This window comes from Dermacentor andersoni, chromosome 8, assembly GCF_023375885.2.
Source record: "Dermacentor andersoni chromosome 8, qqDerAnde1_hic_scaffold, whole genome shotgun sequence".
Lineage (NCBI taxonomy): Eukaryota > Metazoa > Arthropoda > Arachnida > Ixodida > Ixodidae > Dermacentor > Dermacentor andersoni.
This window is the reverse complement of record NC_092821.1, coordinates 68771419-68786122: the sequence shown is the minus strand read 5'-3', so window position 1 is coordinate 68786122 and position 14704 is coordinate 68771419. Positions and strand designations below refer to the sequence as shown.

Sequence of the window (14704 nt, the reverse complement as noted above, 5' to 3'; positions counted from 1 at the left end):
CCTGCTCCAAAAAGTGCTTCGCATGTCTCGTTTGTAGCTATACGTTTGAATATGTGCTATACAGATTGCTCTGAACGACATTTCAGTTGCTGTGTAACTTGTGCTGTGCTTGCGTGTCACACATGAACAGACATCTTCAGCTTTGGAACAATGCATACTGCACAGTAAAATAGGCATCACAAAGCAATATTCAACAATGCAAGATTGGTTGCCATTCACCTTGGAAATAACCTTTATTTAAAGAAAGTTTCCTGGCGAGACAATATTCAGAAGCACAGTGAACAGAGCAAAGGAGTAACATAATGGCACATGGTTATTTGTCACTGCATGTGTATCTGTCATGCTCAACATAGACAAATCATGTGCTTTTCACTACCGCAGTATGCAGCATACTACGATTAGCCACATGTGAGCACACGCAATGTGTTATGTTGAAGTGCACGGCCTATTTACTTCACGAAAAGAAAAATAAAACATGTTACACCAGCACATGTCTCCGCCTCATTTGCCAGCGAGTGCGCCGGCGCACACTTTGCAGGTAGGCAATGCGCAAATTTCTGGGCAGCCGAAACACACCAACTATGGATTCGCGCACCGCACGGCCTCTTTGAAACAAAGCTCGAGAAGGGTGTACAGGGTGCGCTTGCGGTGGCACCTGTACTTGAAGTGGCACTTGTGCCTGGGCTGGCCCCTGTGCGCTGTCGTCATGTGCACCGTCGTCATCTGGGTCGTCTGGCAGAGGCACGCCTGCTGCAAGGCAGAGGTTATGCAGCGCTGCACAAGCTGCAACAATAGTGGCTGCTTTCTGAGGCGAGTAGTGGAGCACCCGATACCTCTGCAGGCATCGGAAGCGGCTCTTGACGACTCCTATGCACCGCTCAACGGCATTTCGCATTGATGCGTGTGCCTCATTATAGCGCCCCTCTGCTGTGAGACGATTTGGGTGACCAGGCACAGGAGTCATGATCCATGGCTCTAGCGGGTACCCAGAGTCCCCTGTAAAGTGTTGCATGTCAGTGAACGAAATGGATACATTAAGGCACAATGCAAGAACACAGTCTACGCCAGGGCCCTTTTACAACAGGAGCGGGTCTTGCATTTATTGTTGCAATATCTATCAAACATTTACCTTCCCGGAAAGTTGTAAAGAAAGTTTGACTCATTTTAAAGAAAAGCCCAATTTCACCTGTTGTCTTGGCTGCAAATCTCATTCTCAGGTTAAGTTGGACATGTAATATTTATTTCATACTCGTGGTTTTCTGCTCCGTTCATCCCATTTGCCCCTCCCTAAATGTACATCCTCCGCTAAAACTTATTAGCTCTTCTCTCTTCAGAAGTGTTATATTATAAAACACTTCTAAGGTCTACTCTCGAATATGCTGCCAGTATCTGGGATCCTTGCTCTACCTTTCGTACCTCTTCTCATGAAGGTACCCAAAATCGAGCTACCCGTTTGATCCTTTCTAATCACTCCAGCACCACATGTCGCTGCAACAAAAAAAATCGCACACATTGAGACACAAAGAAAAATAGCGCAACTTGCACTATTCTACAATATATACTACACCGATCACTAACGTCGATGCCGAAAGTTTCACGCACACGCTTATTCCTTTGTTCCAAGGACAGGGACCAGGTCCCCGAGTCCATTGTCACCAACCCTTTTCCACCATACTTGAAAACTGCCATTTTGACGTGTTCTGTAGAATTCCACTCCTGCCTGTAACGCTCCACGTGGCATTCAGTGTATTGAAATTAATCAATAAACAGCATAACATGTCAGCTGTTGTATACATGCTGGTACAAATATCTGCCTTTTAAGAGAGACTTGTTTCTCTCGATAGTCGCTGCAGGTTCATTAGGTACTGCTGCATTCACAACACATTTCTAGCAAATCACGCTTAAAGCTTGCTAGGATGCAAAACTATTTTTCTGTGAATGTTTTACATGTGGAAGAAGCACTGCTACTTTAGGTGCACTTACCAAGCAAGACTTCTCCATGAAGTAACAGGCCACGAGTGAGGCGGCGGCGAAATGCAGAATACCTCCAGATGAAAGAATCATGGCACGATCCCGGAAACCGTGGGTCAATTGCCAGGATATACAGCTTCGCGTCACACACCTCATAAGGGAAAGCAAAGAGAAGGTGTCAGTGCCACTACAACAAATATCTGGCACAACCTTTTGCTTACAACACTACTTGCCAATCAGTTACTGTTCAGTCAGCGAACACAATTACAGAAAAAGAGATATCAACATACGCAGTAGGCAGTTGAACTAATGATCAGCATGATAACAATGTCATCTTAACCTGCAAATGCAATGTTGGCATGTGTACACATGCTCATGTATGGCGTGCGGTCACAACACAATGTGCAAAATAATTCCTTTGGTTTCTTCCGTCCATATTGTATAAGATTCTGCTAAAGAGTGCCACCTGTGTTTTTTTTTTTTTTCAGACAAAGTGCCTATTACAAGCGAAAGAATGCGGAAACAGCATGTGCCGTATTAACAGCTAGAGCAAATGGGTGTCCACATATTATCATTCTCCCTCACACCATTTTCATTGATGGGATGCTCCTTTTCACGTTTACAGTCTGTTGGCCACAATGCTTTAGTTTTACGTCGAATAAGAATCACAAAGGCTCGTCTTCTGTTAGGATCGCTCGCAGACGAAGACTGCCTTCACTGCTACGGCGTCTATTCCGGTTTAAATCGCGCGTAATGTGTTTACATTGTAGCATCGGAAAGGCTATTCATCTGTGATTGGAGAGCACTGAAAAAGTGCGGCCGTGTTCTATGCAAAGATCAAAGTCGTCATTACAGATACAACACAAACGCTACTTTCTCTCATAGGAACGCAAGTATTACCGGCAATTGATGAAAAATAACGAAACGAAGTTTTTTACAACGTGCACTCGCGCAATCACATATCGAAAATATTTGTCAATGAACAATACTCACGACCATGCAGTTGAGGGCGTAATACCCTTTACGGCTCCAGTACGATTCCGTTTCGCCGGGGCCGAGCTTCTTAGGGCGAACGATGGCTATCAGACTCCCGTCCACACATCCTAGAAATCCTGGAATTTTTCCACGGCTAAGAAAGCCTTCCTTGACGGCGGCTTTCTGCGCCGTGGATGGGAATGTAACCCACCCTTTTTCTTTGCCCACAACTGTAATGGCCTTGGCGACGGCTGTAATGATCCGGCTGACCGAAGGCTGCGACAGTGCAATCGCATCTTCATTCCCGACGCACGTTGAAAGCTCCCGGTGGCAAAAAACCGCAGCGCGCACAGCACTTTCATCGTAGCGTTGACACCACGAAATCTTTGAGGTCCGAGATGTCCTTCCAGCTCATCGCAAAGACGTCACACTATGTCTTTGGAGAGCCTAAAATGCCTCCGAAACTCTTCTTCGGCCATGCCGAACGCGTCGCGTCGTTGCCTCTCGTCGCGTCGTTGTCTTTCGGCACTCGCCAGCAACACAACCAAAGGAGCCGCCATTGCCGTCTCTGTCTCGTCTCGTCTAGGTGCCGGCTCGTCAGCTGGCGCGAGGTTAGCCGGCACCCACGGTTGCCCTAGCAACCCTCGACATCATGCTCGCCCCCGCGCGCGACCCTCGAGAGAACCACTTCTCCGCGGTTCCTCTCCTAGCAGGGAACCGGTTCCTTTCCAGAAGATTGGCAACCTGTGTGACGTCATCAAAATTTGTCGTCCCGCCCACCAGGGATGACGACAACGAAACGCCGACCAATGGCAGCAGCCCAAAGGAACCGGTTCCCAAAGGAACCGCTACAGAATACGGCCCCTGTATCCCAAAAGGTGCCAATCAAGTATATGGTGCACTTTGTCTTTTGAACGTCGCTATTGGAAATGAGAAATTAAACTTGAACGTACAAGAAGTTACAGCTTGAGTGATATTGTGAACAAATATTAGGAACAAATCGGAAGCAATTTTCTTTTCTAACTTGTTTGGGCAGGAACTAGAGCGTGTAATGCGGTCCTCTACTAGAGGTTGGAGGCCCAAGACCGAATCGGATGATGTCGTTTTCCTCTCGCATCAATGCCTGCATGTTCTTGTTTCGTTCTCGCGTGATTCTGGTCTTGCGCGCCCGGAAGGGCTACCGCCCGGAAGGGCTACCTTCCAGTTCTCTGGAAGGTAGCCCAGAACGGGAGCCAAAAGCATTTCATGCTTAAAACGAAATGACAGCAGGGGCGTGACAAAAAAAAAGAAAGAGGCAGCTTGCCATCTGAGCAGAGAATTGGCTTCAGCCGTAGAAAGGTACTCGACGACAGCAAATCGACGCGTTGAAACCAAATCGAAATCTTTTGCGCTCGGATGCTAGTCTGATTACCAGAAGAGAGACCAGATATTCCCACTATTAAGCCACCAGCAGGAAGACTGAAAATCGGAATACGCGCCTATATCCTACAGTTCAATTCGGAATAAAAATACGCGCCTATTTCCTAAGATATATTGTGTGATTTTACTAATGTCGAAGCCTGGCTACGGATTGTAAGGGATAAAGTGTACCACTGTGTTAGAGACATTCTAAACTCAATAAATGCCCGAGTTGTTGGCTTTACTGGAAGCTGCACTGCGCTGACAAGTGACGAAATGATTACGCGACCCACAGTTGCGAAAAAGTGAATGGCGAAAGCACACGAACATGCAAGCATATACACAGCGTCTCAGACACGGCCCCGCCCAGCCCGCCGTACACTACGTTAAAGTGCACCTAGCGCTAGCCTTTTGGGGCAAGGCACCGCCAATTTAGATGCAATAGGAGGAAGGCGTCCTTGCTAAGGAGCCCGCGCACGCGGTGACCATGGGTGACTTGGAATATAATACGTAATGAACGGGCTGATAAATGTTCCCTAGACAACTGCTAGTCCGCACTTCTTCTGGGGACTAGCTGATATGAAGTCGCAGAACTTGAGGGAAATCTACAGGAAATTAGGGCCAAATCAACCATTTCAACATGGCTGGCGGAGCTGCAGTGTGCTAGCTCGGCTGTACGAATTGTACGCCGAATGGATGCTTTTGAGACAGCGTGTGTTTTCCGATCCAACGTACAAACCCCTTGGACGTGCTGAGTGAGCAGACGCTGCGCAGCTGATACTGCTTTTAAGGCGACGGTATCATGCCTATGCCAGAAGACCTGGGTGAGGACTTGGACGGCCAGGGAGCGCCTGCGTGAGCAGGCAAGGCGTTCAGTGCGTTGTGACACCAGGTACCCGAGCACACGAGGGTTGGACCCTGCCGCGTGAAGCCGTGGGCGGCTTAGCCGTGTCTGGGGAAATGACATCCTGGCGGTTGGATCGACGAGTGCTTGGCAACAGGCCTATTTGGCATCTGCTTAACCTAGACGGCGCCTCCAGACTTACCCGCTTGGACGAAATCGGCAGTCGCCTTTTCCTGTTCTGTTCAATCTTCGTTTTTCACTCTCTTTTAATATTTTTTGTCTTCTTTTCGCTTCTATTTACTTGCTACATCCCTGGCGGCAAGGGTTATCCTCTTGTGCTATGACCTGCCAACTTATAGCATACGCGATTATAGTAATGTACAGTTGGCATGGCAGGGCTTGCTTCACCACAATCTCTGCCGCGATCCCTCGTTGTGCTCGATGGTGGGTGACTGGCATCGATACCGAACAAACATATGCCATGGGACCCTCGAACCCCTTCTGGGCGCACCAATGTGACCTTTCAATTCTTTTTGAAGAAACCCGACAAACTCTCAAAGTATCAGGTGATTCACTCTGAAATTAGTGACAAGAAAGCGGCAAACATCTCACCCTTCTTGGTGTCAGAATACCTCACAGAGACCGTTTCAAAAGCCTGCTAAGCCACCAAGTTCAAAGGGAGCGAAATGCCAAAACATTCGTTTGGTTTGATTTAGGTGCCCGTTAAAAAACCCCAGGTGGTCCACATTTCCCAAGTACGCCACTACGGCGGGCCTCATCATCAGAACGTGGTTTTGCCACGTGAAACTCCATAAGCCACCCAGATGGTAAGCGGGTACTTTCTGATCGAAGTAAAAGAGAAAACGCAGTACAAGAAACTAACAAACTTGATGGCATTTGGAGACAAAACCATATCTGTTAGTGCACACAGAACAATGAACACCGTCAACAGTGTGTTTGTAGATCAAGACATCATGGGTTTGACTGATGAACTCTTGAATGGACGGAAAGATGAAAACGTTACACTTGTACAACGTATCGAAATCAGGCGTGACAACAAATAACTACCGACCAAATGCATAATTCCTAGTTTTGGCTCTAGCACACTCCTGGACGCAATAGAAACAGGCTACCTCAAAGCGCGTGTAAGACCTTACGTTCCAAACCTACGACGCTGTTACAAGTATCAGAGGTTTTGCCATGCCTTTTAAAGCTGCCGAGGACGACTAACTTGTGCGAAGCGCCGCACGAAAGATAACTCTCCTGACGAATGAAATAATAAGGCCCATAGTGCGAACTGCCATGGCAGCCACCCTGCATATTTCAGATCTTGCGCAGCCTCGAAGAAGAAAAAATCATTAACATTAAACTCAAAGAGAACATCAGTTTCCGAGAAGCACGGCAACGTCTTTCACCTTCATTCGCAGAGAAAACATCTTTTGCTGAAGTGGTGCAACAGGGTGGAGCACCGCGGCGGACGTCGGCGGCCGCCCAAGGCACGCGCAGCGTACTCGGCGACGGCCACCCGCGCCCGCGGGGGAACAGCTGAGGCTGCTCTGCCCTACCTGAAATGGGCCACGCCAGAGACCTCTACTAGCGTTGGCAACAGCCATCGCAGCTCAGAGGCTATGGAGCAAAGGAGCATTCAGGAACCTCCGGGCTGGTGGAGTCGACGCCGTCGTCCCTCGAGGCGAAACCTGACACTCTATGTGTCAGGTTCTGTGCGTGAGGAGACCCTATGGACCATACTTGAACGGTCAAGCAGTACTTGAACATCAGTAAACTTGCTGAGGTATGCAAATTAGGAGCAATTCGCTCTTCTCCAATAGTGACTACACACAAAAATATTCGCCATTGCACTGCAGTAGAGAAATATTGCGTAATCGTGCTCTCCGACAAATCTTGTTAGATAAAAGAGAAGAAAGCATGAGAATTCCCTGCATCAATTTGTTAGGCAAATAATTAAAAACGGCAAGAAGTGCAGTACTGGAAGCACATACACCAATTCATTTCACCGCGCATCTGAGTACACAGACATTAGGACGTTTTAAGGGAGATCTCTCGTTCTATTATATGCAAGGCATCACCTTTTAGGTATAGTATCCCATGTGCACGTGCAATGTCGACCATAAGAAGATATGAAATCGATTAAAGGAATATAAATTTCTGATCCGCCAATAAGGAATTCATGCAGAGAAATACCTTGTGCTGCGGAAAAAAATTATGTTAGCCGGTATACGCAGGCGTAATAGCGTCGTAAAAGTAGTTTGTGCATGAATATGTCGCTTTTGCCAGTGTTTGTGTTACGTCCATGTATGAAAAATGTAATGCACGCCCAGTAACATCAGTCTTCGTATATTATTCTCGTTGTTTCCTATTGTGTATGACCGCAGCGTTCTCGGAGCTCGTGTTTATTTTGCTCCCCACAACGTTTGACTTAGGTCATAAAATAAGGCAACAATGACATCGCAAAAGCACCCTTGTCAGGTCACTTACAATTGTCACGTGCCTTTTACAAGGACAGTGTTGCCAGGCGGATTTCTATGAGCAATAAACTTTATCCTTTCCATGCACTTTATCAATATGTACATTGCTGTTTGCAGCGTGAGCCTACTTCAAGAGTGTCCCTAAACTCAGGAACCACAGCTAATCTGTTCAGCTTTTATGCGGTTAACATTGTTTAAATGTCGGGGGTTTCACATGCCAAGACCTAGACCTCACTACGAGGCACGCTATAGCAGAGTTCTGACCGTCTCCTGCTCTTTAATGTACAGCCAGCGCACAATGCACGGGCCTTTCTTACGTTTCACTCTCGGCCAAAAGCCACCACGGCGGGTGCCATTTATGAATTGATATTTCTCCCTTCTATCGAATTATTGTACTATGATGTCACTGTTTCTGTACAGAAAGACCACTCTAACCAGGTTTACAGGATGACGGGAATAATTTAGTGAAACCTCGAATGTGCACCATTACAGAGTGGTTCAGAACGAATACGGTGCTACGTGTACAAACATATGACGCACTTGATCAGTCAGTGGTATAGCTAATTCCATATAATTAACTGTTGCACCATTTTAATACGAGAAAAATCGTGTGTGGATAGTAATGTAATTGTTCTTATTAAAAAGGTACGTGTTAGTGAAAGTGAACACGTGTACTGTTTGTAACAGGAATATGAAGCGCGTTTCGTGTAAGCGCTTCTCCCATTGTCGCACTGCCTCCGCTGGTGAATATGATGGTGAGGGTGCATATTACCGACATCGAAATAAGTTACAAGTGAAACAAGCGAAAAATAATATGTAAATGTTTACCTAATGTCGGTTTAATCAAAGACAATTGCAATGTAGCGTTTAGCACACTGTACATGATTTTCTCACAGTTGTTTTTTCAGTACGCCTCACTCCAGAGCACGCTATGTCCGCCATCAATGAGTGGTTTATAGTGTCTCTTTGCACGCGAGCTGCTTGTCATTGGTAGAACGCCCTGGATGTGCTCGTCATCACCATTAGTCCGCACGTGTACTTGCGGAGCACGGCATTCACAACCTGCTCCTTAGTGAAAACTCAAGCCACGCAGAACGTGCATCGGTGAGCGTACGCATACAGCGCAAGAGTTTCGCATAGTTGTTTGCTTTTCACTTGCAAGGTCTACAAAGGCATACGTGGTGAAAAATGAAGGGAACGTGCACATTTCCCGAACGAGGTAGCTCAATCGACAAGGCTTTATCGCTATTAAAAGGACATTTCTCCAGACAGACTTCAAACACTACTTTTTGCTGTTTCTTTTTGTGGCGCATCCCATTTTCCTTTCGTCTAACAAAAACAGTTTTGATGTAAATGCATTACAACATCTAGGGAATGCGCATTTCTTGCAGCAGTGTAACATGCCACGAATCCGTGCATAATTTCACGTCTCTCCACGGAGGATTGAAAAGAAATGAGTATGTTTTGATTTCGCCTCGATGTTTCCACCTATTGCACAACGTCATCGTGAACAAACGTTGCTTTTATTTTCGAGCTGTAAGTGGATAGTAACTACAGCCGCCAGAAACTGGCATGGTCATAATCAGTGGCGCCCTTATCCGTCGAGGATCTCCGAAGAACCCGTGCATGCAAGCGGTTATCCATAATTAGGCATATATGTTTATTTTTCTTATTTTTGTTTCCCAAACTTTCAGTCGCAGATGCACAAATTGAAATGATCGTTCGTTTTTGACACATTATAAAATGCTTGAGTGTCATTGCCCTTTCTTTTTTGCCCAGGCTGCCAACGAATTCCGGACGAAGAAGGTTCTTTTCGTACGCGTGCGAAATAAATTTTGCACGTTTTCCGCAAGGGAAAAGGTCATTGGAGGACCGAGGGAGCACACTTCCTGCCGAAATTCGTGCGGTAGCTCAACAAGCATGGGGCGCGACATAATTGTCGATGATTTTCGGCGCAGCCTGGATATCCACGGCCTAAATAATATACACTAGGCTGATAGCCGACGGTGACTCTAGCACTTACAAGTGCGTACCAGAAGCAGCGCCGTATGGCCACCACATTGTGCAGAAGGTACAATGCCGCAATCATGTCCTGCGGAACTACTCAGGTTGCATCCGAGATATTGCCCAGCGAAAAAGACCACAAAGGTTACCATCCTCCCAAAAGGTGCTCCTGCTTCAGGCAGCAGTGCGGCTGCGCAGTGGCGTCGCCTCTACAGTAAAATATCGCAGTTCGAAGGACGGTGCTATGCATCAGAATATCAGACAACTTGAGGCCCACATAAGAAATGGACCAAGCCATGTCTTCGGCGAGCACCAGAACTGTGCGACCTACTTCTGTCCCGGCCCAAAAATGACGAACTGAACCGAGTTCCAGAGCTGCGGTCCACGGGCGTGTATGAGGAAATATTCGTAGCCATGAATCGAGTGCCTGACAACTCGTTCAGCCTAATACACAACGTGGACAACAATGCCGCCGAGTACTTCAACTCGGTGGTTGCGAAATTCGTCGGAGGCAAGCGCGTGAACCTTTGCCAAAGGCGTTCGTACAGCACGAGATGCCTCGGTGCGGCAGTACCCTTGAATTCCTGAGGAGGCTATCACCGTGTGCTGCATAAGAGCATGTGCAAAAGCAAGCCAGGGCGATCGAGAAAAGTCCACGTAAAGACGAAGGAAACGCGACTGATAAGAACTGTTGGTCACAAAATCGCCGCAAAATCAACGGTAAGGAGCACCGAAGGAGAGGACTCGCTGCCGCATAAGAATGCGAACGTGGATAATGATTACGGGCCGAACACAGAAACCCGATATGGAAGAAGAACAGGGACGCGAAGCCTTTCTGGAAACTCTCGAGCTGTCGCAAGAGCAACGAGAACTCGAACGAGATACGAGAGGACAGGCCGAGAGCCCAGTATGGTTCCAGGAGCAAAGGAAGCGCCTGACCGCTTCGTCTTTTGGCAGGGTATGCAAAATGAGAGAACACACCAGCTGCGAGAAGACCATTCGCGCGCTCTTGTATAATTCTGCTTATACTGACGCAATGCGCTTCGGCCGACAACACAAAGCACTAGCCGTTCAGGAGCTGGAGGAGCATCTGGGGGTCCAGGTGCAAAAGAGCAGTCTGTTTGTCCACCCTGCACACTGTTACCTGGCCGCAAGTCCTGACGGCCTAGTAGGAAATCACAATGTTGTCGAAGCGAAGTGCCCGAAACCAGCAAGCCCCATGACCATCGCCGAAGCAAGGGAGCAGAAAAAGCTACATCACATGACCATTGACAGCAGTGGCAAGATTGCACTAAAAAGCAGAAGCAACTATTGGTGCCAGATCCAAGGGCAGCTCAATATAACTAAGAGACAAGCTTGTTTGTTCGTTGTCAGAACGGAGAAAAGTCTGTGTGCGCAGGAGATAGCAAGAGATGACAACTTCTGGAGTGACCACATGCTACTGCTCTTGAGCAAGTTCTACCGGTTTTGCCTTGTACCAGAACTTTTTGACCCACGGGTACCCGCAGCCTGCCCGTGGCAAAAAATCGGCAATCGAAAAAGCAAGCGACTGCTACATAGATGGACACAAATATTTCAGTTCACTGTAGAGGCGCGGGTGAAGCAGGACCTAATGCACGACATAGTGTATATATTCTCGACAGCTGCGGAGAACTGAAAAGACATTATGACGAGTGTGACCAAGCACGATGACTGGAGGATACGAAAGTCAGATACGCAAAGCCGCGTGGAATGTCCCTGTACGTATGCAGTATTAGAATTACACAAATGCGCACCAGTATAAACGAGGGTTTCTCAAGGACACATCGTGGATTGATACTTGGGGCATGCCAGTGATATACGAGGTATGTTGAAGTTTCAGTGCTTTTGTTATTTTGTGATTGATCGCGTGTCCCTGCTCTCTAGACCACCCAGTCATAGCCCGTTTGCTGGGCTGCTACTATGATAACTGTGTATGAAGCTGTTAGATTGTGTGATTGATCGCAAGTGACCGTGTTCTCTAGTCCACCCAGTCACTGTCTGCTGGCGGAAGTGCTAATGATAGTGATGACTCTGTATGAAGCTGTTATATTCTGTTAATGATTGCAAGTGTCCGTATTTATGACCATGTATATAGTGTACAAAGATGCTCTCGTCTGCCTAACTTAGTCCTTTGTTCGTTTTTTTCCAGTTAGCTATTCAAACATGTTAGCGATGTATGTGAGTTAGTGTCCCTCTGCGCAGCTCACAACATTACAGGGCTGTTCTACAGTAAAGCCTACTAAAGCCTATTTGTTCATTACGGAACGCATATAGGACCCTCGCCGAGACGCGAGGCACCGGGTGTATGCACAGTTCACTAACCTGATACAGAATCGAGAAAACGGACCGCAGGGCTAGACACCGCTAGAGTTCGAAAAGTCTCGTTGTTCGAACTGCCAGGAAAGAAAGTGCGCTGAACATAGCCAGGAATTTTGAACATCGCCCCTGCGACCATCTCTTCAACTCCACCGCAATGCACAAGCGTAAGTCAATGGGCCGCAATATTAAAAAATGTATCTCGAAAGAACGCCAGAATTTCAACAAGTGCTTTAATCCTAATCAAAACAATGCTATAATGCAGCAAAGATGTTAGGACCAAGTGCCATAAATGCGCATAGTAATAAAACTGCGCGTGCCCTCTCGACGTTGCTAATGGAAAGTTGGAATCTGGGTCGCCTTCCGAATTTCTTTTAATATGCTGCCCATTTAGTTACACTGGTACACAGCGGTAAAGTTGGAAAGATGGTCGCAAGGGGAATGTCCAAAATTCCAAGAAATGGAATGACAACTTGCTTTCAGCAAGTCGTCAATGAGGCAGGGCAGATATGGCAGGATAAAAACACAAAACGGTGAAAAAGATGCGGCATATCTGATCATTGCCACTCGCCTGCGCACTGTAGTGCAAATGAAGATTATTATTATTATATGATTTATTCAATGAACACAAATCAATACACACGAAACAACGTCTGAGCCAGCTGTTGCAGCCACAATAGTTCCCCCTCAAGGGGCAATACAAGTAGGACATGGTCATGCACTCATGGAAGACAACGAAAAAATAAAACAAACTTGACAGGACAAATTATTCGCTTGGTATAATTAATAATGAAATATTCGGTGGCAGCGGAAACATCCATGTGGCTGAACCCGAGGTTTGAAGCTCCAAATGAAGGGAAAACGGAAAGTTTGCGAAAGGAAATTCTTCGGCGGCATGACTTTTTTCCTTTGTGTGCACTGCACGTGAATTCCTGATTATGTTCATTCTTTATTATTTTTCCAGCAGCCCAATTAAACGTTCGGCGCTTCTGTGTCATCGAGAAATTTGCTAGGCCGCCTGCACCATCATATAATCATGGTAATTTTTCGCGGTATTGATCATCGAATCACCACGATACAACATGGCGAGGGTGAAGGCGGAAATACAGCCGAAACGCTAGTTTTTATGTATAAGACATGAAGGGAGCGCGAAAGGAAAAAAAGAAAGGACGCGTACCGTAAGACATATAGCATGATGACAAACATTTAATAACAGAGAAAAGGTGAAAACAATTAACGCAGTTCGAAACGTATACTTGTACATAGAAACTGCGTAGTCATTCGCGCACCGTCGATTTTGCATAGCGGGGAATCCACAAATGTACTTATTTGTGGTCATGAGTTTCATTTTCTAAGCTGCAACAGTGATGACAGGTACGTGCTTCATGATGCGCGCGCTCAGTGCTAACGCGACACACGCGCGCAAGCAATGTTGTTGGCTTGCGCTGCGACGCTGTTGCTCGCGACAACGATAGATTGATGCATTCTCATACATAAATACATAATTAAGATAAATGTATTTGCGTGGCATGCGGTGACGTTGAAAATATTTTTGACAGCTTACACGTTCATATTGCAAGTAATTATTGACGTCAACGTCGCATGACCCTAGAGCATTGCTCTACTTTCGCTGTCATGATGTTATCCTAAAGTTGCGTTTTCACGTATAGTGCAGTGATCGTTGAGCGAGCTAGGCTGTTGGTCATCTTGTCCTCTTTGACGACGTCAACGCAATCGTGAAACAGCTCTTTTTCTTCTCTTCAACCACTGTCATACGGTTCTTTTTGTAATTCTAAGCGTAGTGTTGTGCAACCTACCTTCAGTATTTAAGTCATATTTGCTGTGTTTTTCTGTTGTCAGATTTTCAGTGAAAATCGCGGGACCCGTTGAGTCTGGGAGGTCCCATTGTTCCCAGCAGAACAAAGCACTGGTGAAAAGCGAGTTTGGCAAAATTCGTTTGCCCGTGTCAGTTCCCTTGGAAGTATACCTGCAGCAAGCTTGTCTCTTTGCCGTATCCGGGAGCGCCTACTTAAACTGGCCGAACAACACTCGAGAAGAAACGGTGCTGGAAGACATAACCAGAAAGGAGCGCACGTTTGCTCTGATGCAGCAGGGCAGATTCGCCATCCCATATGACTTCGCAAGGTTTGATCATCAGCCTAGCACTGCTGAGGTGGGGGCTTCAGAAGGTCACCTTCGAACGAGCGCTGGCATCATCGACCCCACAGCAGCGCTCTGATGCCGAGCAGTTCGAGTCCCGCCTGGAACAAGTGTTCTGTACCGCTACCATCACTGCCCCCCCCCCCCCTCTGAGCTGGGTGAGCAGCAGACTTTCCCATTGTTGGGAGGGTTGATGTCAGGACTGATATCAACCTCGGCAGTGGGTAGTGGCTTGACTGCTGTATTAGGTGAGACGGCAAAATAACTCGCTGACAAGTGCCGGCGCCACGGAAATCATGGCGACACTTGGCAAATACTTCGTCGAGACGGCAGCCAGATCATCTCTCACAACTATAACGATGTCCTGGCAGTGAAGAATGGGTATGATGTGTTGGGTTCCGATGCCAATGAGAGCAAACTCGCTCTACGCTCAGGCAGTACTGAGTTTTTACGCGTGGAGACGAGCGATCGGGCCCGACCCTACCCGAGTCGCACCATACCTCTGTCCGTCACACGCATTGACAAGGTG

The 14704-nt window shown here is 47.0% G+C and overlaps 1 long non-coding RNA gene across 2 annotated transcripts; it reads right to left on the bottom strand.

Moving 5' to 3' along the window:
* Window positions 1-214: 214 nt before the first annotated feature.
* Window positions 215-3583, bottom strand: LOC140219818 (uncharacterized). Of its 2 annotated transcripts, XR_011896040.1 has the most exons (3): window positions 2965-3583; window positions 1984-2122; window positions 215-996 (listed from the first exon to the last, which is right to left on the bottom strand). It is a non-coding gene; the product is annotated as an uncharacterized lncRNA (long non-coding RNA). The 2 variants fall into 2 exon arrangements; XR_011896039.1 differs by having other exon boundaries at window positions 1984-3583.
* Window positions 3584-14704: the final 11121 nt, after the last annotated feature.